The following is a 26,067-nucleotide window of genomic DNA, read 5'->3' on the forward strand; positions in this document are numbered from 1 at the left end:
GAGTTCGAAGCACGGTCCCTAAGTAGCCGAAACACCTTAGGAGACACAACTCACAACACAAACAAAATTGGGTTAAGTTGGGTTGGCGGGAGTGTATGGTGGGTAAGCGAATGCGGAAGTTATGGTGGTGGTTGATGAAGAAGCAACCGTCCCTAAGTAGCCGAAACACCTTAGGAGACTTGAATCACAACTCAAACAACCTCAAATGCAAAGGGGGACAAAATTGGGTAGGTTGCGGAAGTCGGTGGTGGTTATGCGGATGATATGGTGGAAGCCCAAGGCAAAGATGCCAAAGTGCTAAAAATTTGATGGAGTCAAATAGTGATGGTAGTATTTTTGTGGGATGGGGGATGTTAATAGCTTCAAAACGAGCTAAAGAACGTCAAAAACAGACTCCGGATGAATTAGTTATGCACAAAACGGTGACACGGTGAAGGCTGAAATCCCAGGGGCCGGACATCCGGGGCTCGGGCCGGATTTCCGGGACCTGATGTCCAGAACCGCGCGCGAAAATGCGCTCCAGGAGCCGGATGTCCGGGCCACAGGCCGGATGTCCGGGGGGCCAGATGTCCGGGGCTACGGGCCGGATGTCCGGGCTCCAAATCCGAGGATGAACTCGAGGAACTCGATTTTGGGGGCGGAAATTGATGATTTCGGGGGCAAAATTGGAGAGATTTCGTGGATGGAAAGTGGGGAAATTCGGGGGAAAGCTAGATCCACAAGTAACAAAGCAAATCCATGGATCAAATTCAACAAAACATCATCAAACCAACAGATCACAAAAAAAATTGGGGGCTATTTTTGGTGGGGTTTTTCGAATTTGCGACAAAATCAACAAAACTAGGCTAGAAAACACAACGGGGAGGCTCCAAAATCGTGATCAACGTGGCTCATGATACCAAGATGATGTAGGGTGGAACCCTAGATGGCCAATTTTTCACGAAAGGAGCGGATCCCTACGAAGAACGCGATGACACGAGGGGAAACACGAGGTAAACACGAGAGAAATCACTCAACCAACAAGAATAGATCACACGTGCGCTAGATCGATGAACACGAAGGTAAGATACAAGATCCAAAGTCAACAAAGGACGATACAAGAGGTAACCGGTTCTTCTCCGTAAGGAGGTCTTGATGGGGGTCTTCTCCGTGAGGAGGTATTGAATCCAAGGTGATCTTCTCTGTAGAGGGGCCGCAGTCTCTCTCGTGGAGTAGATCCGTAATGGATGAGCAAAGCTCTATCTCTAAATGAGCTAATCCTTTGCTAACCCTAAAACGTAGGTGGAGGGGGAGTATATATAGTCTAAGGGGCGAAGGGGTACATGGGCTTTCGGCCCGGATACACTGCACGCAGGCAGGAGGGGCCGGATGTCCGGGCGACGGGCCGGATGTCCGGGCTTTCCCGAGACGCCGGATGTCCGGGCGCTGGGCCGGATGTCCGGGCTGGCGAGATCTAGCTTCTGGACGTTCTGTGATGGGCGCCAGATTTCCAGGCTGTTGCCGGATGTCCGGGCTTGCGGGAGGGGCCGGATGTCCGGGCCCTGTAGCACTTCGGTTGCTGGGCTGCTGCTGTTGTTGACATCTTCAGGGGCCGGATGTCCGGGCCAGGGCCGGATGTCTAGGGCCTGTAGACTTTCTCCGGTTCCTCTCGTCGTGCTCCTTCATCCTTGTACTTGGGGACTTGTCCATCATTACGAGCATCTCCTAGAGGGTCTCCTTGGTACCTAGGCATGTGTAGTGTCCTTGCATTAGGTAGCAACCATGTCTCACATGAATGGAAAGGAGAAGCATTTAGGAGCGGGTTCACCTTAGATCCAATGGCGTAGGCTCGAGTGTATATGGGGATGATCGTAGGATGCTCCGCATCAGAAAGGGAAGATTCAGAAAGGAGCAAGTTCACCTTAGGTCCAATGGCGTAGGCTCGAGTGTACATGGGGATGATCGTCGGATGCTCCGCATCATGCATAGTCTTCAAAGGTAACAAGCGTCGGATCCACACAGGAACAATCTCTTCAGTGATGCTCAATCACTTTGGGTTTGTAGGTGTTTGGGTTTGGGTTTTCCTCACTTGATGATTTTCGCTCAAAGTCCTCGGAGGATGGGATGCTCTCAATGACAAGTGTTAGTTTCTCTCGGAGCAGCCAACCAGCTAGTGGTTGTAGGGGGCGGCTATTTTTAGCCTAGGGAGCAGCTCGACATGATAAGACATAAATGCCCTCCAATGATATGACCGTTAGGTGGGTAAGATATTTTGGGACAGCTGGCACATAGCACAGCAACGCTCGGAAATTTGGGCTCTCAAATTCCCCAGGGCTATCGTGTTCCTCACTTGTAGGCAATCCGCACTGGCGAATTCCTAACTCCTCAGTCAGAACAAATTCCTCAGAGACCAGAAGAACTTCGTCTCTGCCACTGAAGAAATTGACTAAACTGTATGAGATTTCCAATGGCTTCACTCGAAGGGATTGGTAGGCGTAGGATTTTGAGATGAGCATCACTTGGAAACTTTTCCTTAGTTTTTCCTCGACCCCCTTTAAAAGTACGGTGTTTCCTATGACTCAAGAAAGAGAAAATGAAACTACGAAAACAAAAGTCTTCACGCTTCATGTTCCTCGCATGGATATCAAGTCTTCACGGTCACACCAATTTCTTCACTTTCAAAGTCTTCAGAAAGCCAAAGTCTTCAGTTGAAGACATTCATTTTTAGGGGTCGAATTTCTCTGTGAATATCAAACTCCCCATAGACTTATTGACCTGTGTACACTCACAAACACATTAGTCCCTTAACCTATAAGTCTTTAATACACAAAAAACACTAAGGGGCACTAGATGCACTTACAATCTCCCCCTTTTTGGTGATTGATGACAATATAGGTTAAGTTTTCAACGGGGATAAACATATGAAGTGTAAATACTGATATTGAGGAATTTGATTGCAAGATATAGAAGAACTCCCCCTGAAGATGTGCATATATGAGGAATTTGCTTTTGAGAAGCAATGCACATTGAAGAGTAGAATCCTAAAGATCTCCCCCTATATCTTGTAATTCATACACGCATTTAACATATGATATGAAGAATTTGAAATGCATGATCAAATATGGTGACTGATGTATTTCAACATGCGTGCAATAACATATGAGGAAATAGCATGCAAAAGACCATAACAAAAGTATCAGACCACCATCGGAGTTAAGATTACAACTCGATCCAACAAAGTTTTCAAAAGAACGAGAGTTGTAACTTAGCAAAAAAAAGCCCATATATAGACCCGCTTGAAGACTAACTCAAATTTCTCCCCCTTTGTCATCTAATGACCAAAAGGGACGGAAAAATGAGGACTAACGCCCCTGAAGAATATCATGACGAAGTCGATGGAGGAGCGCCAACGTTGTTGGGGTCGCTTGTTGATGTACGGCATGCCTAAGTGTCGTCCAAGTCTTCATATTCATCAGTCTCGCGCGATGAAGAATAAGCTGGCCACCAAGTGAGGAACTTTGACCTTCTGGAATTTCTTCGAAGGTGGTTGAGACCAGTCAAAGTCCTGCTTGAAGCCCATCTGCTTGAGATCTTCTTCGCCGTAGAAATGAGACAGTACAACCCAGGTGCAATCAAAAACATCATGGAGGTAGTAATGGTTCTTCTTCACTGAATTCTGAGTGATGGTCATGTTCTAAAGAATTGAACCAAACTGACGCTTGACCCACTTGTGGTTGCGATCGACCTTCTGATGAAGACTGAGGAGCAACTCATGATCAGTCATCACCCTTGGAGCTGTGCCTTGAGGATTTGGCTTTGAAGCATTGGCGGCAGAGTCATGAGTGGCAGAGTCATCATTGGTGGAGTAGGATGCAGCTTTGCGAAACTGGCCATCCAATGGACGAGTGCCTTCATCAATAATCGCAACCTTGCCCTTCTCATCAGATGAGGAAATATGTCGTTTGATGACTTCAATGGGCGGCAAGTAGCTGAGATGATTTTGAAAGTCAGCCTTGTAGTTGATTGAACACCTTGATCTGATGAATCTCATGATCCAAGGAGCGTAAGGCTTCAACTCAAAAGGTGACAGTGCAACATTTGCCATAGTCCTCATGAAGAAATCATGGTAGTTGATTGGAACTCCATGGATGATGTTGAATAGCAGATTCTTCATGATGCCAACGACCTCTTCTTCATTAGAGTCGCGGCCTTTGATTGGACTGAGGGACTTGGTTAAAATTCTGTAAATTGTCCTTGGCACATAGAGCAATTCCTTCATGAGGAATTTGGTTCTTGGGGCTTGACCAGGCTTCAGAGGCTTCATGAACACTTGCATGTAATGATCAGATAGTTTAGGTTCATGGTAGATGAGCCGCGCACCTTCAAGGCGAGGACTGACAGGCAGGGCATGAAGCAATTCAGAGGCCGGTGCTTTGAAGTGAGTGTTCTCAGTCATCCAGTCCAACACCCAAGAGTTCACATCTTCAGCGTTGCCTGTGATGTGCAACGTAGCGTAGAACTAAAGAATTAGCTCTTCATTCCAGTCAACGATGTCGGTGCAGAAGTTGAGCAGCCCAGCGTCATGAAGAACACTGAGGAATGAGGTGAAGCAAGGCAGCGACTCCATATCATCATGAGGAATATGCTCATGGTCAAAGATCTTGTCTTTGTCGAAAAGCAGAGAAGAATAGAAATTCATCTGACTTGCTGTCCAGAAACGCTTCCTTCGAAGACGAGCAGAGTCATAAGGGGTGTAATCAGTGACCAATACATGCTCATGAAAGAAGTCATCGGCTTTGAACTTTTGTTTCTTTGGGAAAGGATTCTTCGGCTTGGGCTGAGGAGTATCAGTCAATGTCTTCACAGCCTAAGGAATCACGGTCTTAGGAGCCGCAGGCTGAGGAATTTCAGTAGGAATATCTTCAGTGGCAGCCTGGGTCTCCATTTCTTCAGCAGCATGAGCATCAGCACTAGTGGCTGGAATCTCTTCAGGAATGGTGAGCAGTGGAGCTTGAGGTTCATCAGACCCTGTATGAATTTCTTCAGTCTGAACCGGGGACTGAGGAATTTGTTGTAGAGGAGTGAATAGTAGTGAATTGGGGTGATGACTCTCCCAGCAGTCATCATTCAGAATAGGAGTGGAGCACCCAATGTCCACGTCTTCATCTTCTTCATCAATTTCCTCGACGCCTGCCTCTTCAGTTGTGAACTGAGGCATGGGCGACGATACCAATGGAGTGGACGTAATGTTGTCCACGTCAATTTCCTCATCCAACTGCTCTGACGAAGCAGCAGAAGGTTTTTCTTCATCTGATCCACTAGGGATTTCATAATCCTCACCAAAGGGAACGATCTCCTTTGATGGCATGCTTGAGACAAGAATAGCATCTATTGGATTTTCAAAAGAGCTCGTCAAAGTCTTCACTTTCTTTGGTGCTGAAGACTCTGAGGCGGCGGATGCTTTCCTTTTCTTCACCGCTGCTCACTCCGCAGCTTTGGTTTTCTTTGCTTCTGATGTAGAAGGAAGAATAGGACTTGGCATTGGTGCAGGAGGAGCAGACGAAATTGGTTCATTTACCTCAGGCGCAACTGATGCAGTTGCCCTGACTTGTTCAGTGTCTTCAGGCGTAGCGACAGATACTTCAACTGGCCTAGCGTATTCTTCAGGCGCAACACTAGTGGTTGCCCTGGCAATTTCATCAGTGGCTGGAATAGCTTCATCAGCCCTGGTACTTTCATTTTCATCAGCAGCATGATTTTCATCAGTGGTGCTGGCATGTTCTTCAGTTGGCTGGGTAGATGCTTCAGCCTGAGGAGATTCATGTTACGTTGGGGCAGCAACATTTGAGGTGAACCTTTCAGCCATTTTCACAAATCTGACTTTGGCTCCAAGCCAATCTGCACGGTAGGCGTTGGATTCATCACTGAGTCCTTTGATCTCTGTTTGTATAGCAACAAGTTCATTAGTTGTCATTTTGACAATGTTCTTCTTCAGAAAGCGCTCCTTCTTGTACTGAGCTTTCTTCAACTGCCTGGCCTTCTCATATTTCCATTTTCCTTCGCCTATGAAGGCAGTCAGCATGTGACTTTGGCCAGGAGTGAGGTTGAAATCAGGCATAGGTGTGTTGGGGTCCTTGTGCCAGAGATCAATGAAGTCAAGGATCAGCTTGGGATCCAGCAGAAGAGGCACATCTGTACCTTTGGCTCCAGCGGCCCTTTGCTGTCTATCTCTGATGATTTCAGCGAGTTCTTCAGCATCAGCTTCGTCTTCACTAGATGGCACATGAAAGGCAACTTGATTCTTGTGAGGACTTGGTCTAGAGCCTCGTCTAGCAGTAGCCTTGGTCTTCACCAAGGTTGGGCCTGTTGAGGGTTGCGGAGGAGCTGAAGAACTTGCAGAGGCTCCTGAGGCAATTGAGATGCCTGTGGTCCTCTGGCAAGTGGCGAGATGCACAGGTGCTGAAGACTTTGTCGCAGGAGCTGAGGGCTTTGCAACAGGAGGAACTGGAGCAGCTTGGGGAATTTGCCATGAGGGCATAGAAGAGCTGGGCCGTGAGGGCATTGCTGAGGTGCTTGGTGGTTTGAGAGCTGCCTTCTTAGGCATAGCCTTCTTGGACTTGCTACCAGAAGCCTCAGCAGCAGCAGCAGCAGTGTCTTCATTGAATTTCTTCACTGCTTCTTTTGCCACTTTGGCCAGTTTAGCTTGTCGCTTGGCCCATTCAGCTGGAAATTCCTCACCTCTTCTGACGCTAGAGGGATCATCTTCTTGGCCAGGTGTCAGTGGAGGTCTTGGGCATGGAGGGTGTATAGCGAATTTCTTCATGTACTTGGGTGTGACATAACGATATTCCCTCCATTCTCTAGCCCATCTCCTCTCAGTCCTCTGAATGTGCACCTTGCACTCATTCTTCATTTCTTTTTCGTGAATTGCCTCATCAGGAGTGCAATACCCTGCATAGATGTGATCAGGGATTTTCAAAAGCAGTGTTGACTTCCAATTTCTTCCCTCCTTTCTGAGGTTTCTTGCCATCAGCCATTTTCTTCAGCTGAGGATTTTGAACAATTGAGTTCTCTGAAGAGGTATGCAACTTGTCTTCGAGGAACGCGACAAATGAGTTAAGTTGATGAGAACCTAGTGATTTAGCAGTGGACATGTGTGCCTGTGAATAGAGTATAGGTGCGAAGAATTTGGAGAGGTCATATGCGTTTTGAGAAGTTTTTGCAAAATGAACAAGTTTGAGGAATTTGACCAGAGGTGTCTTGAGGAATTTCACTAAGCGTTCTTTGACTTAGGTTCCAGAGTTGTATAGATTGAAAATCCACACAATTGAGGAATCTTGAAGAAAAATGTTGCTTAGAGAAACAGATCAAGAACCGATGCTTGCGTGAGGTGTTTAAAGTGTGGAAGTTCAAGAATAAACACCTTTTGAAGATTTTGTAGAAATAATCAGAATCAACAAGGGCAGTAAAAGTAACTTTTAATTACCCTTGACGAAGAACACGACAAACTGGGAGTAGTAGATTGGAAGTTCGTCAGTCCAGATCTTCCATGCCCTAACTTGGCAGAGGAAGACAGCTACGGCGGCAGCAGAGAGAAGAAATTCGCGGCCGGCGCGAGTACGACGGCGACAAGGTCGAGGCAGTGAAGCTCTTCCTCACCGGCGACGATGGAAGTAGCGCCGGCGCTAGGTCTATGATAGAGGCAAAAGTGTCCCGTCTTTCGATGAGATGGTGGCTATCGCGTGACCGTCTAAAAACATTTTTTTTTGAAACTGGAACTATTTTCCTTCTGCAGATGGCTCAGAAGTTGGGGAGTCCTATTCTGTCACGACTCAGAGTATCGCGTGATCTGGAAATCGAGACCAAAGCAATAGTTACTGGACTCGGACTAGGACTGGTGGCGGAGATGAATCTGGTGGAAACTCGGACTGGTGGCGGATATTTGGAGGGCGATGGAACACGGACCGGTGGCAAATCTGTGATGCAGGTGGACTCGGATTTGCATGATGGCGGTGGACATGTGGTATATGGTAGCGGCGATGACGATGGTGGTATATGGCAGCGGTGATGACGATGGTGCGGCAGCGGCGTGACAACTTGTGAACAGAACTCGAAACTCTAAAGTACTAGACGCTAGGACCAGCAACTTGACACGACGATGCAACCGCAAATTCAACAAAGCAAATACAGAAAGATTATGCAAAGGCTCAGATTGGTTCGGATAAGATGAACTAACCCTAATATATTTTTTGGCTTTTTCGTGGACTATAGGTATGAAGAACAGACTCGATCTAAACTACGAAAAACTGTAAAATCTCACCGAGCAACCTGGAAATCTGATACCACTTGATAGAGGCAAAGGTGTCCCATCTTTCGATGAGATGGTGGCTATCGTTTCGGAGGAAGTCGACTTTGACGATCTGACTACGAACGTGCGAGGACGTCGCGCCTTACCAATCACTAAACCAACTCCGAGAGGTTATTGACCACGCCGGAACACGATCAACCTGACCACGAAGGTCTATTTCCTGCAGGCAAACGAAGAACAAGCAAGAAACTAAGATTGCAATCTCGATCTTGCGAATATAAGAGGAAAGCTTTATTGATCAAGGTGGGGTTCTCTGACGCCTTTGTCTGGTCGTTGAACACAAACGAAGTACGCGAAGTTGCAGCTATGGCAAACTTTTAATCTAAACAAAACCCAAAGTCTAAACGGTGCCCTAAGGGCTGTATATATGGAGGAAGAGGGGGGAATTTCGTGGCCCTTGGGGAAGGGGTCCGAAACCAACCCTATCTCTTGTTTCCCCACACATAGGGACTCTAAAAACAGCCTATACTTATGTATTTCGAAATTACATGGGCCTGGCCCAATAATAAGGTGACGCAACACCTAGAATAGCCTCTGGACGAAATTTATGAAGTGTCATCTTGTATATTTCGTCCAAGGCTTCATTCACTCCTTATGGTGGCTTCAATATCCTGAAATCATCACTTGTAACTCCGTTCTTGTTCCCCTTGCGCATGCCATCAACTCCATGCTTGTTCTTGCTCCAATGTTCATCCTTCTCCAAGCTAGGCCCTTCATTTATAAGCAAAACAAAAGTATCCAATTTAGGCAGCATCGTATTCTCATGAACATTTGAATCATTACCAAGAAACGAAAGTACCTGGTAATTTAATTGGCGTGCGCGAGCTCTAGTAATTGGTCCATTATGTGTAACAGTAAGGGATGTGGGTGTAACAATGGTATTGATGTCCTCATCAGTCTAGAAGCTCGAGCCAGGGGAAGTGAGGTCGAGCGGGGTAAATGTAGTTCGAGGAAGGTGAGGGGTATGTATAGTCGAGGTGAAAAACCGCTCGCCGGAGGAAAATGGACGAACATGCCCCCGACTCTTCTCATCCTAGCGACATGTGTCACCCACGTACAGAGCGGTGGCGATCGTGTGAGATCATGGGTGAATAGGTAAATTCTATTGGGGGATGTGGAACGGTTTAGGCAGCAAAAGCCAAAAATTTAGATATGAATATTTTAATGGTTCGTTCGCAAAATCCTCAGGTGACAAGGACACAGTGAAGATTTTGAACAGGTTTCAAATAGAACGCACATGAAGAATTTGTGAACAGATTGGGTTGAGTTTAGCATAGAGGGGGGGTCCGATCACATTCAGTTATGAGAAAAGGCAACTTGAAGATTTAGCAATAAGTGAATGCTGTAGAGGACTAAAACTCAAATATACATATATATATATATATAGTAATTACTATTCATCACCCAGGGTGCAGAATAAGTTATTCTTCACCCGAGGTAATCTTACGACCATTTCATAAATAAATTACATTTAAAATACAAATAGTTACATTCATATTGATTTACTGTATAAAATTTGGCATTAACAAAAAAATATAGGTCAAAAAATGTATTTTATGTACATTTTACACTATGTTTTTACATTTGTAATTTTACGTAACATAATTTTTTTTACGACGATTATAGGTTTTCTTACGTTCTCTTTTATCTCTAAAATAAGGCAAAAATTTACGAAACGTAAAATTACGTTGCATAGATGTTAAAATAGAGGTGGGTGAAGAATAACTATTCCTCACCCAGGGTGACGAATAGTCAATCTCTCTCTCTCTCTATATATATATATATACATATAGAGTCAATGAACAACAATGGCGGAAAGAGTGAAGACTATGCAAAGTTGAAGAATTTGAACAACTGAGGAAATTAAAAACTGAAGAAAAACTCAAATTGAAAAGAATTTAACTTTTGTTGGTGGCGTGGCGCACCTTATAAGAATGCTGATTTCAGATGCCGCGTACAATTGTCGTAGGGCTCTGAGAATCAAATTATTCGTTAATTTCTTCACACTTAGTGGGTTACTCTTCATTGATTGAAGAAAAACGTTACTTCGTGTGTTGCACATCTAAGTCGTCAATTTTGCATAAGTGTTAGGATGCGTGTCCTTTTCAAAGGACATTCGAAGATTCTAAGATATTTAGCTCACACCTCAACTTGCTAAATCTCTTCTCATCCAAGAGCTTTGTGAAGATATCGGCTAGCTGTTCTTCAGTCTTCACGTGCTCAATAGAGATGTCGCCCTTCAACACATGATCACGAAGAAAATGATGACGAATCTGAATGTGCTTTGTCTTCGAGTGTTGAACTGGGTTATGAGCAATCTTCATGGCACTCTCATTGTCACAGTAGAGAGGCACATTATTCACATTAATGTCGTAGTCCTTGAGGGTTTGCTTCATCCATAGCAATTGAGCACAGCACGAACCAGCAGCAGTGTACTCAGCTTCAGCAATAGAAAGTGATACACAGTTCTGTTTCTTCGAGGACCAACATACCAAGGATCGAAGTTAATGGCATGTGCCTGATGTTGACTTGCGGTCCACACGGTCACCAGCATAGTCAAAGTCTGAATATCCAATGAGATCAAAAGCCGAGCCCTTGGGATACCATAATCCAAGTGTTGGAGTGTGAGCTAGATATCGAAGAATATGCTTCACAGCCTTCTGGTGTGATTCCTTCGGTGTAGCTTGAAAGCGGGCACATAAATACAATAAAGATCCAATCATGGAGCGGTATACCTTTTGATCAAAGTCAATACCATTTTCATCAGTGCATAGATGGCCATTTGTGGGCATAGGGATTTTGACGCCTTTGCAATCTTGCATGCTGAATTTCTTCAATACATCATTGAGGTATTTCTCCTAAGATATGAAGATGTCGTTTCGCTGTTGATGTATTTGAAGACCTAAGAAGAATTTCAATTCTGCCATCATAGACATTTGATATTCTTCACTCATCATATAGGCAAATCCATCACTATAACGTTGGTTAGTACAGCCAAAGATGATATCATCAACATATATTTGGCACACGAATAATTCATCATCATAGATTTTGGTGAAAAGAGTTGGGTCAATGATAGAGGCAAAGGTGTCCCGTCTTTCGATGAGATGGCAATCGTTTTCTGTGGGAGTCGAATTTGACGATCCGACTACGAACGTGTGAAGACGTCGCGCCTTAGCAATCGCTAAACCAACTTCTGAGGGGTTATTGACCACGCCGGAGCACGATCAACCTGACCACGAGGGTCTATTTCCTGCGAGCAAACGAGGAACAAGGAAGAACTAAGATTGCAATCTGGATATTGCGAATAAAATAGGAAAGCTTTATTAATGAAGGTGGGGTTCTGTGACGCCTTTGTCTGGTCGTTGAACACAAACGAAGTACGCGAAGTTGCAGCTATGGCGAACTTTTAATCTAAACAAAACCCAAAGTCTAAACGATGCCCTAGGGGCTGTATATATGGAGGAAGAGGGGGGAATTTCGTGGCCCTTGGAGGAGGGGTCCGAAACCCACCCTAACTCTTGTTTCCCCACACATACGGACTCTAAAAACAGCCTATGTTGAAGTATTTCGAAATTACATGGGCCTGGCCCAAAAATAAGGTGACGCAGCACCTAGAATAGCCTCTGGACGAAAATTATGAAGTGGCATCTTGTATATTTCGTCCAAGGCTTCATGCACTCATTATGGTGGCTTCAAAGTCCTGAAATCATCACTTGAAACTCTATTCTTGTCTCCCTTGCGCATGCCATCAACTCCATGCTTGTTCTTGCTCCAATAATCATCCTTCTCCCAGCTAGGCCCTTCATTCGTAAGGAAAACAAATGTATCCAATTTAGGCAGCATCATATTCTCATGAACATTAGAATCATTACCAAGAAACAAAAGTACCTGGTAATTTAATTGGCGTGCGCGAGCTCTAGTAATCGGTCCAGTATGTATAGTACCAAGGGTTGTGGGTGTAATAATGGTATTGATGTCCTCATCATCCTCCCCTTCTTGAAATGAAGTCGTCCTCGACGGAAGCTCATCTTCCTCACCCAAATAAGGCTTCAAATCTGCAATGTTAAAAGTGGGACTAACCCCAAAATGTGCAGGCAACTCAAGTTTATATGCATTATCATTTATTTTCTCTAACACCTTAAAAGGACCATCAACACGTGGCATTAGCTTTGATTTGTGCAAATTAGGAAACCTATCCTTACGCAAATGTAACCAAACAAGATCTCCAGGTGCAAAGAGAACATGTTTTCTACCCTTATCTCCAGCAAGTTTATATTTAGCATTCATACGCTCAATGTTTTCCTTCGTTAACTCATGCATTTTTAAGATCACTTCAGCACGTTGTTTAGCATCAAAATTAACCTTCTCCGAAGATGGAAGAGGCAACAAATCAATGGGTGCACGAGGTAGGAAACCATACAAAATTTCAAAAGGGCACATCTTAGTAGTAGAATGCAACGAACGATTATAAGCAAATTCAATATGAGGCAAGCATTCTTCCCACATTTTCTTATTATTCTTCAAAACAGCCCTAAGCATAGTAGACAATGTTCTATTGACTACTTCAGTTTGACCATCAGTTTGGGGGTGACAAGTAATACTAAAAAGCAGTTTAGTCCCCAACTTAGCCCATAAACATCTCCAAAAGTGACTAAGAAATTTACTATCACGATCTGAAACAATAGTATTTGGCACACCATGCAAGCGAATAATTTCACGAAAGAACAAATCAGCAACATTAACAGCATCATCTCTTTTATGACATGGTATAAAGTGTGCCATTTTCGAGAACCTATCCATGACAACAAATATGCTATCCCTCCCCTTCTTTGTTCGAGGTAAACCTAAAACAAAGTCCATAGATATATCCTCCCAAGGAACACTAGGTACAGGAAAAGGCAAATATAAACCATGAAGATTGAGTCGTGACTTAGCTTTTTGACATGTAGTGCAGCGAGCAACAAAACGCTCAACATCTCGTCTCATCTTTGGCCAAAAGAAATGCGTAGCAAGTACATCCTCCGCCTTCTTCACGCCAAAGTGTCCCATTAGACCTCCTCCATGCGCCTCCTGCAACAACAAAAGACGAACGGAGCTAGCTGGAATGCATAGCTTGTTAGCACGAAACACAAATCCATCGTTAACGACGAACTTGTTCCATGTTCTACCTTCTTTACAATTCTGCAATATATCTTTAAATTCAGCATCATGCACATATTGATCATGATCAGAATGTATAACAAATTCTTTGGGCCACAAATAATGTTGCCATGTTTCTATGGTCCGAACAAGAGCATATAATTCTTTATCATAAGTAGAATAGTTCAGACTAGGCCCACTCAATTTTTCAGAAAAGTATGCAACATGTTTGCCATCTTGTAATGACACACCTCCTAATCCAATTCCACTAGCATCACATTCAAGCTCAAAAGTCTTATTAAAATCAGGAAGTTGGAGTAAAGGAGCATGTGTCAACTTCTCTTTCAATATCATGAAGGCATCTTCCTGTGCGGTACCCCAAAGGAAAGGCACATCCTTCTATGTAAGCTCATTGAGAGGTGCAGCTATGGTGCTAAAATCTCGCACAAAATGCCTATAGAAACCAGTGAGTCCAAGAAAACTCCTCACTTGTGTGACCGTTTTGTGCTGCGGCCAACTCTCAGTAGCTTCAATCTTGGCTTTATCAACTTCAATTCCCTGTGGAGTAACAACATAGGCAAGAAAAGATACTCGGTCGGTGCAAAAGGTGCACTTCCCAAGGTTACCAAACAAACGTGCATCACATAGAGCAGTAAAAACAGCACGTAAATGTTCCAAATGTTCTTCCAAAGATTTGCAATAAATTAGTATATCATCAAAATAGACTACCACAAATCGTCCAATGAAAGCACGTAAAACTTCGTTCATTAGTCTCATGAAAGTACTAGGTGCATTAGTTAACCCAAAAGGCATGACTAAGCACTCATATAAACCAAACTTAGTTTTAAAAGCTGTTTTCCATTCATCTCCCTATTTCATGCGAATTTGATGGTATCCACTACGCAAATCAACTTTGGAGAATATTGTAGAGCCACTCAATTCATCAAGCATATCATCTAGCATAGGAATAGGATGACGATAACGAATAGTAATATTATTAATGCCTCTACAATCAACGCACATACGCGACTTACCATCCTTTTTCGGCACTAAAATGATAGGAACAACACAAGGACTAAGGGATTCGCGAATATAACCTTTGTCGAGCAGCTCCTCTACTTGGCGCATAATCTCCTTCGTCTCCTCTGGATTGGTACGGTATGGTGCACGGTTGGGTAATGATGCACCGGGAATTAAGTCAATTTGATTCTCAATCCCTCGAATAGGTGGTAATCCCGGTGGCACGTCTTGTGGAAAGATGTCAGTGAACTCCTGCAAAATGTTAGTGACAGCAGGAGGCAAAGAGGAAGGCACGTCCTTGAATGAAAATAATGCCTCTTTGCACACAAAAGCATAGCAAACCGATTTGCTAAAATCTAGATCATCAATATCAGATTTGGTGGCAAGTAAACATGTACCTTTCAATTTAATTTCGGAAGCAACACTAGATGGTTTATTATTAGGCTTCATTTGTTGCTGAAATTCTTTTGCCACAATCTGATTTTCACTCTTATTTTGCTCCTGTTTTGCTTTATTAGCTCTATTAATATCATCTTTCAAAATGGAATCAGGTGTCATAGGAAGCAAAGTAATAGTTTTGTCTTTATGAACAAGAGTATACTGATTGTTTCTACCATGGTGTACATAATTTTTATCAAATTGCCATGGTCTACCAAGTAATAAGGAACATGCTTGCATAAGTACCACATCACAATCAACATAATCAGCATATGTAGAGATACTAAAATGCACACGAACAGTATGTGTTACCTTAACCTTGCCGCTGTTGTTGATCCATTGGATGTAGTAAGGATGTGGATGTGGTCTTGTGGTGAGAGATAGCTTCTCCACCATCTCCATGCTAGCCAAGTTGTTGCAGCTCCCTCCATCTATGATGACGCGAACAGAACTTTCCTTCACAACTCCCTTTGTATGGAACAAATTATGCCTCTGATTTTGCTCAGCTTGTGTAACCTGCACACTCAAAACACGTTGAGCAACTAAACATTCATACCTGTCAGCATTTTCAGCAGCCATGTATTGCGTCTCATGATCAGAATCATCACACCGTGTTCTTCATGTGTAATAAGAGCCAAAGTCTCCTCATCATAGTCACTAGCAGACTCATACCCACCATCCTAAGTAGCAATCATCACACGCTGAGATTTTCATTCTCTCGCAAAATGTTCTCTTCCCTTACAACGACGAAAAATAATATCACTTGTGTGCCCTGTTGATGCCATGGAAGAAGAAGAGCCCTGCGCAGCCCCGACAGGTGTGCTCTTGGCAGATAGGGGTGGTTGTGCCTGCTTTCTTGTATCACGGCTGGAGGTGGCACCTGATGGAGGTGCTGGTGCGGTGGAAGTAGAGGATGCACGTGGTGTCCATGATGAAGATCGACCTGCAGAAAAGTTAGTTCGCATCAATGCCTGTCGATCCTGCACTTCACGTTCAGCTTTACAAGCAAGATGGAATAAACGAGTGATATTATTATACTCCTTATACTCTAGAATGGTCTGAATCTCTCTATTTAATCCACCCATAAAATGTGCAAGCATAGCTTCATTCTCCTCAACAATACCACATCTAATCATGCCCGTTTGTAATTCCTGATAATACTCTTCTACAGAATTTTTTCCTTGTCTTAAACGCTGTAAATTTTGAATTAATTCACGTTGATAATATGGTGGAACCCAACGAGTACGCATAGCAGTTTTTAAAGCAGCCCAAGTAGCTGGAATAGGATATAATCTACAATGCTCAGACCACCAAACACATGCAAAGCTAGTGAAAGCACAAACAGCAGCAGGAACACGTCTCTCCTCAGAATATTGTAAACATGTAAATTGTTGTTCAGTTTGCAACTCCCAAGTAAGATATATATTAGGAACATATCTACCCTCAAATGGTGGAATATTTAATTTTAGTTTAGGGAGATGGTCATGATCTCGTACCTGAGGGAGAGCCCTACCATTGCCATTATTTGCATGTGGACGACCTAGTGGTTGTGGTGCTGGTGGTTGCACGTAGTTCTGATTTTGATCAACCTCATCCTCGTAATCTCCCGCATAATCATCCTCCGCCTCATCAGCAGCAGGAGCCACAGACGTATCAACAGCAGTACCAATAGTTCGGCCAGGCTGAAGAAGGACACGACTCGCTCGGCGGAGGGCTGTTTCGCGACGTGGAGGTAGTCGTTGTTGTTGTTGTGGTTGTTGTTGTTGCAGACGTGCGGCAGGTGCAGCCGGTGGTGGAAGACGCGCAAGCAGTTCATTAAATCTGTTATCGAGCTTTGTTTTGAACATCTTCTCAAGGCCAGTGATCTTCTCCATGGCCTCTTCAAAATTGGTCAGCACATCTTGTACCTGTTTAGTCATCGTTTGCTGAAACTTATCATGAAGCTCGTTGTTTGTTAAATTCTCCCAGTCAATCTCGTCGGCTTGTGATCCTGGCATGGTTAGCAGCAATACAAACACACAAGAATATGATCCTACAGACTACTAACAAGTGGTGGTGGTGGTGGGTGTCACAAATCCTTCAAGCAAATCTCAAATTCTTACCAGTTCTTACCAAGCAGCAGGTGGTGACCAGCAACCGTTGTAGTCAAAACTCTCAAAGCTTGGATAGAGCGATTACCAGGGAGAGTCAAATGCATGACGTAGATGTATGTGGAGCTGGGAAGGCTTATAATATGGTAGCAAAAAGGGTCAGCAATAATCAATTCAGATATGCAAAGTTGAATAAACGCTCAACGATGGTACTGTGCTGGTCCTAGGCTAGACCATGCTAGAGACGCGAGCCAGAACACTAACAAAATCACGGCGCTGCACGTAAACAAAGGAAAAGCACACTCTGAAATTTTTTTCCGCTCTGTTTTTTTGGCGCTCCTCTTTTTTTTTGGCGCTCCTCTTCCCACGTCAAGCTGATAGGATGGGCACGAAATTTTTTTGACTATTTTTTCGAAAATCAGGGCAGCGGCGACGAAAAGTGCGATAAAAATCACTATGATGGCGAGTGTCTCAAAAGACTCAGAAAAGCCTAAAAATAGGATAGGGAAAAAATATTTTCGGGCGCCGGAATTTTGGCCTAAAAACTGCCCGGGGGTCTCCAGACATTTTTTTCGAGACCTACTCAGGCAAGGAAACACAAAACGAAAACTAGATGGATCTCGAAAACAAACCTAATATGAAAAGAACTTGGATTGGTGGTGGATATATGATGGTAAGATATGACAGCGGTGGTGGTATATGGAAGCGGTGGTGGTAGTATATGGATACGGATTGGTGGTGGTATATGAATACGGATTGGTGATGGTATATGGATACGGATTGGTGGCAGATAAGCGGTGGTGGTAGATGGCAGGAGCGATGACGATGGTGCGGCGACGGCGTGACAACTTGTGAACAGAACTCGAAACTCTAAGGGAAACTAGACGCTTGTAAGTGCATCTAGTGCCCCTTAGTGATTTTGGTGTATTGAAGTCTTATAGGTTAAGGGACTAATGCATTTGTCAGTGTACACAGATCTATAAGTCTATGAGGAGTTTGATAATTACAGAGAAAGTCGACCCCTAAAAATGAAGTTCTTCGACTGAAGACTTTGAAGATGAAGAAATTGGTGTGACCTTGAAGTCTTGGTATTCATTTGAGGAAATATGAAAGCGTGAAGACTTTTGTTTTCGTAGTTTCATTTTCTCTTTCTTGAGTCATAGGAAACAGCGTACTATTAAAGGGGGTCGAGGAAATACTAAGGAAAAATTTCCATGTGATGCTCAACTCCAAATCCTACACCTACCAATCCCTTCGAGTGAAGCCATTGGAAATCTCATACAGTTCAGTCATATTCTTCAGTGACAGAGACGAAGTTCTGCTGGTCTCTGAGGAATTTGTTCTGACTGAGGAGTTAGGAATTCGCCAGTGCGGATTGCCTACACAGTGAGGAACATGATAGCCCTGAGGAATTTGAACCTGAAATTTCCGACCGTTGCTATGCTATGCGCCAGCTGTCCCAAAATATCTACCCACCTAACGGTCATATCATTGAAGGGCATTTATGTCTTATCATGCGGGCTGCTGCCTAGGCTATAAATAGCCGCCCCCTACAACCACTAGCTGGTTGGCTGCTCCAAGAGAAACCGACACTTGTCATTTGAGAGCATCCCATCCTCCGAGGACTTTGAGCGAAAATCATCAAGTGAGGAAAAACCCCAAACCCAAACACGTACAAACCCAAAGTGATTGAGCATCACCTTTGAAGATTGTGCTTCTTCCAGACGGTTAGGCGTCATGGTCTAGAGCATCCAAGAGGAAATTGTGGATCGCCGAGTGACCGAGTTTGTGAAGGTTCGGAAGTCACCTGAAGACTTACCACGAGTGATTGGACGAGGTCTGTGTGACCTTAGTTCAAGGGGAATACGGTGAGGACTGTGTGTCTGGGACTGGGTGTCCTCAGGTTTAAATACCTAGCCGCTGCAACCAGACGTACAACTGAGATAGCAGTTGGAACTGGTCTACCAAATCATTGTCTTCACCAAGCCAACTGGTTCTATTTCCTCAACCCTTTCATTTCCTCATTCCTGTGTTGTGCAATTGTTCATATCTGTGTTTGAAGACTTTGACTAAAGAATTTCTGAATTTCCCCAATTCAATTTCCTTAGTCTGTTTGTCTTCATCCTGTGTTATCCTGTGTTTACGTTTTTTGTACTCCGTTCTTGTTTTCATTTCATCATGATGACTATGCTTGTGTTCTACTATGCATACTTTTGAGTACTTATTCCGCTGCAAGTAGTTCTTCGTTAAGGAATTGCCACACCCACAAATTCCTCAGTGAAGAATTCTTAAAAATTGCCTATTCACCCCCCCTCTAGTCGATATAACGCACTTTCAATTGGTATCAGAGCAAGGTACTCCCTTGTTCTGTGTGATTTTGGTTTAACCACCTGGAGTTTTAGTTATGTCGACCGCAGGTATGATCAAGGTCTCTGCTGGGTGTCCTACCTTCGATGGGACGGACTACCCCTACTGGAAGAATAAGATGCGAATGCATCTTGAGGCAATTGATAACGATCTCTGGTATGTTGTGGAAAAAGGTGTTCCCTCTGTCTCACCCTCACTGAACGTTGCCGATGTGAAGAGATTCAAGCAACTTGATTCTCAAGCGAACAATATCATATGTGGCCATCTGAGCAAAGGACAGTATGGAAGAGTGAGTGCTTTGGAAACTGCTAAGCTTATCTGGGATAGGCTGTCCAAAGTAAATGAAGGAGTCTCAACACAGCGTGACTCTCGAGTTGATGTTCTTCGCAATCTCTTCAACCGCTTCAAAAGACTCGACAATGAGAATATTCAACAAACCTTCGATCGCCTCACTGACATCTCAAATGAGCTTCAAGCACTTGGTGCCACTGACATCTCCGACCACGAGGTGGTGAAGAAACTGCTGAGATCGCTTCATTCCTCATTTGATACTCTGGCCTTGATGATACAAGAGCGTGCTGATTACAAGTCACTTGATCCCGCTGATATCCTCGAAAGGCTAAACACTCATGAGTTCCAGCTTGCTGAAAAGAGAGATCTCTATGGTTCGAGCTATGGTAGATCATGTGCACTGAAGGCCAAGGCAGTTTCTGAGTCTGAAGATGAAGACTCTGAAAGCAGTCTTGGTGATCCTGAAGAACTGAGCCATGATCCAGCACTGCTTGTGAAGAAATTCCAGAAGCTCTCAAGACGTGGTCGCTTTGGAAGACCCTCAAGGAGCAATGATTCCTCATCTAGTGACTACAAGAAGAGGCTTTGTCACAAATGCAAGAAACAAGGACACTACATTCAAGATTGTCCTCAGTGGGAAAAGGAATCAAAGAAGAAGAAATACAAGGATTACAGTTCTGATGATACGAAGAAAAAGAGGAAATCCTCAAAATCTTCATCATCAAAATCCTCAAAGTCTTTATCTCACAAGAAGAGTAGCTCCAAGAAGGCTCGGGCATTCATTGGCAAGGAAATGGACTCTGAGACTGAATCTGAAGAAAATGAGGAAGAGGAGGCATCTGAGGATTCCGAATCCGGTGTGGCGACCTAGCCCTCGCAACTGCATTCATCAGCAAGTCTATATTCAACTCTGAAGAAAATGACGTCACCAACAAGACTGATGAAGGCAATGATGACTACGCTCCCACCTATTGCTTCATGGAAAAGAGTGCCAAGGATGATCAACCCAAAGCCACTGAGTGGGTCCTCGATAGTGGATGTACAAATCACATGACTGGTGACAAGAATCTATTGATTGATGGTCCCTTATCACCATCGCATCTGAAGCATATCATCTTCGCTGACAAAGGCAAAAGTCAGGTGTTGGGTCCAGGTAAGGTTGCGATCACAAAGGATCGACACATAGACAAATTCATGCTTGTCGAGTCCTTAGGATACAACCTCATGTCTGTCTCAATGCTTTGTGATCTTGATATGGTAGTTGTCTTTGGCAAGTATCGTTGTGTTGTGGTTGTGGAAGCTGACAATTCCAAAGTCTTCGAAGGCTTTAGGAGAGGAGACTTGTATATTGTTGATTTCTCTACAGGACCGCAACCAGCCATGTGCCTACTTGCAAAAGCTTCAGAAGGATGGCTATGGCATCGATGACTTGGTCATGCAGGCATGAGGAATTTGCACACGCTTGCAAAGAAGAAGCATGTCATTGGCATTGAGAATGTCAAATTCCTCAAGGATCACCTATGTGGAGCTTGTGAAGCTGGAAAGATGACCAAGGCTAAGCATCCAGCGAAGACTATCATGACCACTACTCGACCATTCGAATTGCTTCACCTGGACCTCTTTGGTCCTAACCATTACTCAGCTGTCACAAATGACGCATCTCTCTATGGGCTTGTTATTGTTGATGATTACTCTCGTTACACATGGGTACACATTGTTACTTACAAACATGAAGTGCAGGAAGTCTTCAAACGATTTTCCTCGAGGGCTTCAACCAACATTGGTGTGAAGATCAAGCACATCAGAAGTGACAATGGAACCGAGTTCAAGAATTCTGGTCTTGATGACTATCTTGATGAACTTGGTATTACTCATGAGTTATCTGCTCCTTACACTCCTCAGCAAAATGGCGTCGTGGAGCGCAAGAACAGAACTCTTGTTGAGATGGCTCGCACTATGCTTGATGAGTACAAGACGCCTCGTCACTTCTGGATTGAGGCAATTTATACTGTGTGCCACATCATCAACAGGGTATATCTTCACAAATTCTTCAAGAAGACTGCCTATGAACTTCACTGACAAGAAACCCAATGTGAGTTATTTCAAAGTCTTCGGTGCTAAATGTTGGATTAGAGATCCTCATCACAATGCTAAATTTGCACCGAAAGCACATGAAGGTTTTATGCTTGGTTACGGAAAGGACTCGCACACCTATAGAGTCTTCAACACCGTTCCTCACAAGGTTGTTGAAACTGTAGATGTGCGGTTCGATGAAACTAATGGCTCGCAAAGAGAGCACCTACCCTCTGTGATAGATGAACCAACACCTGAGGAAACTATCAAGTTCAAGGCTACTGAGGATGTCATTCCTACCGAAGAATCTGCTGAAGAATTCATTCCAGAACGTGAAGAACGTTGAGCTAATGCACCTGAAGAAATTGCTGAAGAAAATGGTGCTGAAGAAAATGCTGATCAAATTCCTCGACGACAACCTACTCATCCTCGCGTTGCAAAAGAAGTGCAAGTTGAGAAGATCATCGATGACATTGAAGCACCAGGTCCTCTCACACGCTCAAAAGCTTCATATTAATCTAAATTTTGTGGGCACTATGCTTTTGTCTCTATCTCAGAGCCCACTAAGGTAGATGAAGCATTTCTGGAGCCTGAGTGGATTCAGGCCATGCAAGAAGAATTACATCAGTTCGAGCTGAACAACGTTTGGGAATTGGTCAATCGTCCAGATCCTCGCAAACACAATATCATTGGCACAAAGTGGATCTACCGCAACAAGAAAGATGAAAATGGCCTTGTGGTGAGGAATAAGGCACGGCTAGTAGCTCAAGGCTACACACAGGTTGAAGGAATTGATTTCGATGAAACTTTTGCACCTGTTGCTAGACTTGAAGCTATTCACATATTACTTGCTTATGCTAACCATCATGATATCACTTTATATCAAATGGATGTGAAAAGTGCATTCCTCAATGGTAAGCTTGAGGAAGAAGTATATGTTGCTCAACCCCCAGGTTTTGAAGATGCTAAGCATTCTGACAAAGTCTTCAGACTAAATAAGGCCCTCTATGGCCTCAAGCAGGCCCCTCGGGCGTGGTATGATACTTTGAAGGAATTCCTCATGAAGAAAGGCTTCAAACCCGGTTCACTCGACCCTACTCTTTTCACTAAATCATATGATTATGAATTGTTTGTATGCCAAATATATGTTGATGACATCATCTTTGGCTGTACTGACCAACGTTATAGTGATGAATTTGCCTATATGATGAGTGAAGAATATCAAATGTCTATGATGGGAGAGTTGAAATTCTTCTTAGGTCTTCAAATTCATCAACAGTGCAATGGCATATTCATATCTCAGGAGAAATACCTCAAGGATGTACTGAGGAAATTCGGCATGGAAGATTGCAAAGGCGTCAAAATTCCTATGCCCACAAATGGCCATCTGTGCACTGATGAAAATGGTATTGACTTCGATCAAAAGGTATACCGCTCCATGATTGGTTCTTTATTGTACTTATGTGCATCTAGACCAGATATTATGCTTAGTGTTTGCATGCATGCCCGATTTCAAGCTACACCGAAGGAATCACACCATAAGGCTGTGAAGCATATTCTTCGATATCTAGCTCACACACCAACACTAGGAGTATGGTACCCCAAGGGCTCGGCTTTTGATCTCGTTGGATATTCTGACTCTGACTATGCTGGTGATCGTGTGGATCGCAAGTCAACATCTGGTACATGTCATTTCCTCGAACGATCTTTGGTCTGTTAGTCCTCGAAGAAATAGAACTATGTATCACTGTCTACTGCTGAAGCTGAGTACATTGCTGCTGGTTCTTGCTGTGCTCAATTGCTGTGGATGAAGCAAACTCTCAAGGACTACGGCGTCAACGTGAAGAATGTTCCTCTCTTCTGTGACAATGAGAGTGCCATCAAGATTGCTCACAACCCAGTTCAGCACTCAAAGACAAAGCACATTCAGATTCGTCATCATTTTCTTCGCGATCATGTGTTGAAGGGCGACATTTCCATTGAGCATGTGAAGACTGAAGAATAGCTAGCCGATATCTTCACAAAGCCCTTGGATGAGAAGAGATTTAGCAAGTTGCGGTGTGAGCTAAATATCTTAGAATCTTCGAATGTTCTTTGAAAAGGACACTCATCCTAACACTTATGCAAAGTTGATGACTTAGATGTGCAACACATGAAGAAACGTTTTTCTTCAATCAATGAAGAATAACACTCTAAGTGTGAAGAAATTAATGAAGAATTTGATTCTCAGAACCCTACGACAATTGTACGCGGTGTCTGAAATCATCATTCTTATACGATGGGTCACGCCACCACAAAAGTTGAAAATCTTCAATTTGAGTTTTTCCTCAGTTTTGAAATTCCTCAGTTGTTCATATTCTTCAACTTTGCAAAATCTTCACTGTTTCCGTCGTTTCTCTTCATTGGCCATATATATATATGAGTTTATGTCCTCCACAACATTCACTTATGGCTAATTCTTCAAGTTGGTTTTTCTGCTAAGTGAATGTGATCGGACCCTTCCCCCTCTATGCTATACTCAACCCAATCTATTCACAAATTCTTCATGTGCGTTCTATTTGAAACTCGTTCAAAATCTTCACTGTGTCCTTGTCAGCTGAAGAATTTGCGAACGGAACTTTTAACTTATCTTATCCAAATTTTCGGCTCTGCCGCTCAAACTATTCCGCTTCCCACGATATACTTATCTATTCACCCACGATCTAACACGATCTCCACTTCTCAGTACGTGGGTGACACATGTCATGCGAATGAGAAGGGTCAGGGGCACGTTCGTCCAATTTCTTTGGGCGAACCGTTTTTCACCGTGGCTGTAAATACCCCCTCTCCCCTGCCTCACTTCTTTTACTCCGCTCGACCTCTCTCCAAGCTCGAGCTTCTCAAACCCTAGCGCCGCCGCTACATCATCGTCGCCGGTGAGGAAGAGCTTCACTACCTGGACCTCGTCGCCGCCGTACTCACGCCGGCCGTGGAAATCTTCACTCCGCCGCCGCCGTAGCCGTCTTCCTCTGCCAAGTTAGGGCGTGGAAGATCTGCACAGACGAGCTTCACTTCTCCACATCCCAGTTCGCCGTGTTCTTCGTTCAGGGTAATTAAAAGTTACTTTCATTGCCCACTTTGATTCAAATGTTTACTACAAAATCTTCAAAGGTGTTGTTTTCTTCAAATCCTCACACACTAAACACCTCGCATGCCATCTGCTCTTGATTCATTTCTCTAAGCATCACTTTTCTTCAAGATTCCTCAATTGTGTGGATCTTCGATCTATACAACTCTCGAACCTAAGACAAAGAACGCTTAGTGAAATTCTTCAAGACTCATCTGGTTAAATTCCTCAAACCTGTTCTTATTGAAAAACCTTCTGAGAACGCATATGACCTCTCCAAATTCCTCGCAACTATACTCTGTTCACAGGTACTCATGTCCGCTGCTGAATCACTAGGTTCTCATCAACTTAACTCATTTGCAGCGTTCCTTGAAGAAAAGTTGGATACTTCTTCAGAGAGTTCAATTGTTCAAATTCTCAACTAAAGAAAATGGCTAATGAAAAGAGGCCACAGAAAGGAGGAAAGAAGCCTGAGGTCAATACTGCCTTTGAAATCCCTGAGGACATTTATGCTGGGTACTGCACACCCCCTGAGGAAGATAAAAATCAGCGCAAGGTGCGCATTCAGAGGATAGAAAGGAGATGGGCAAAAGAGTGGAGGGAGTACAGGTATGTGACTCCAAAATACATGAAGAAATTCGTTGTTACTCCTCCATGCTCAAGACCTCCATTGGCACCTGGCCAAGAGGCAGATCCCACTAGCATCAAGCGCGGTGAGGATTTTCCTGAAGAATGGGCCAAGCGCCAGGCCAAGTTGGCCAAACAGGCAAAAGATGCAGTGAGGAAATTCAACAAAGATTCCACTACTGCTGCTGCTGAGGCCTCTGTAAGGCCGCAGAAATCCATGGCAAAGAAGCCTGCGCACAAGCCAAGTGCCTCTTCTTCAGTGCCCTCACGGCCAATTTCCTCAGCTAAGCCCTCACGGCCAATTCCTCAAGCCGCTCCTGCTCCTCCAAAGTCCTCAGCTGCTCCGACAAAATCCTCAACACCTGTGCATCTTGCCATGTGCCAAAGGACTACAGGCATCTCCATTGCCTCAGGAGCTTCAGCTAGTTCCTCAGCTGCACCATATTCTTCAACAGGACCCTCACTGCTGAAGACTAAGACCACGGCAGGACGAGGCTCTCGCCCAAGTCCTCAGAAGAAGCAGGTCGCCTTCCAAGTACCGTCTGAAGATGATGAAGCAGATGATG

Source organism: Triticum aestivum, chromosome 1D, assembly GCF_018294505.1.
Source record: "Triticum aestivum cultivar Chinese Spring chromosome 1D, IWGSC CS RefSeq v2.1, whole genome shotgun sequence".
NCBI classification, from domain to species: domain Eukaryota; kingdom Viridiplantae; phylum Streptophyta; class Magnoliopsida; order Poales; family Poaceae; genus Triticum; species Triticum aestivum.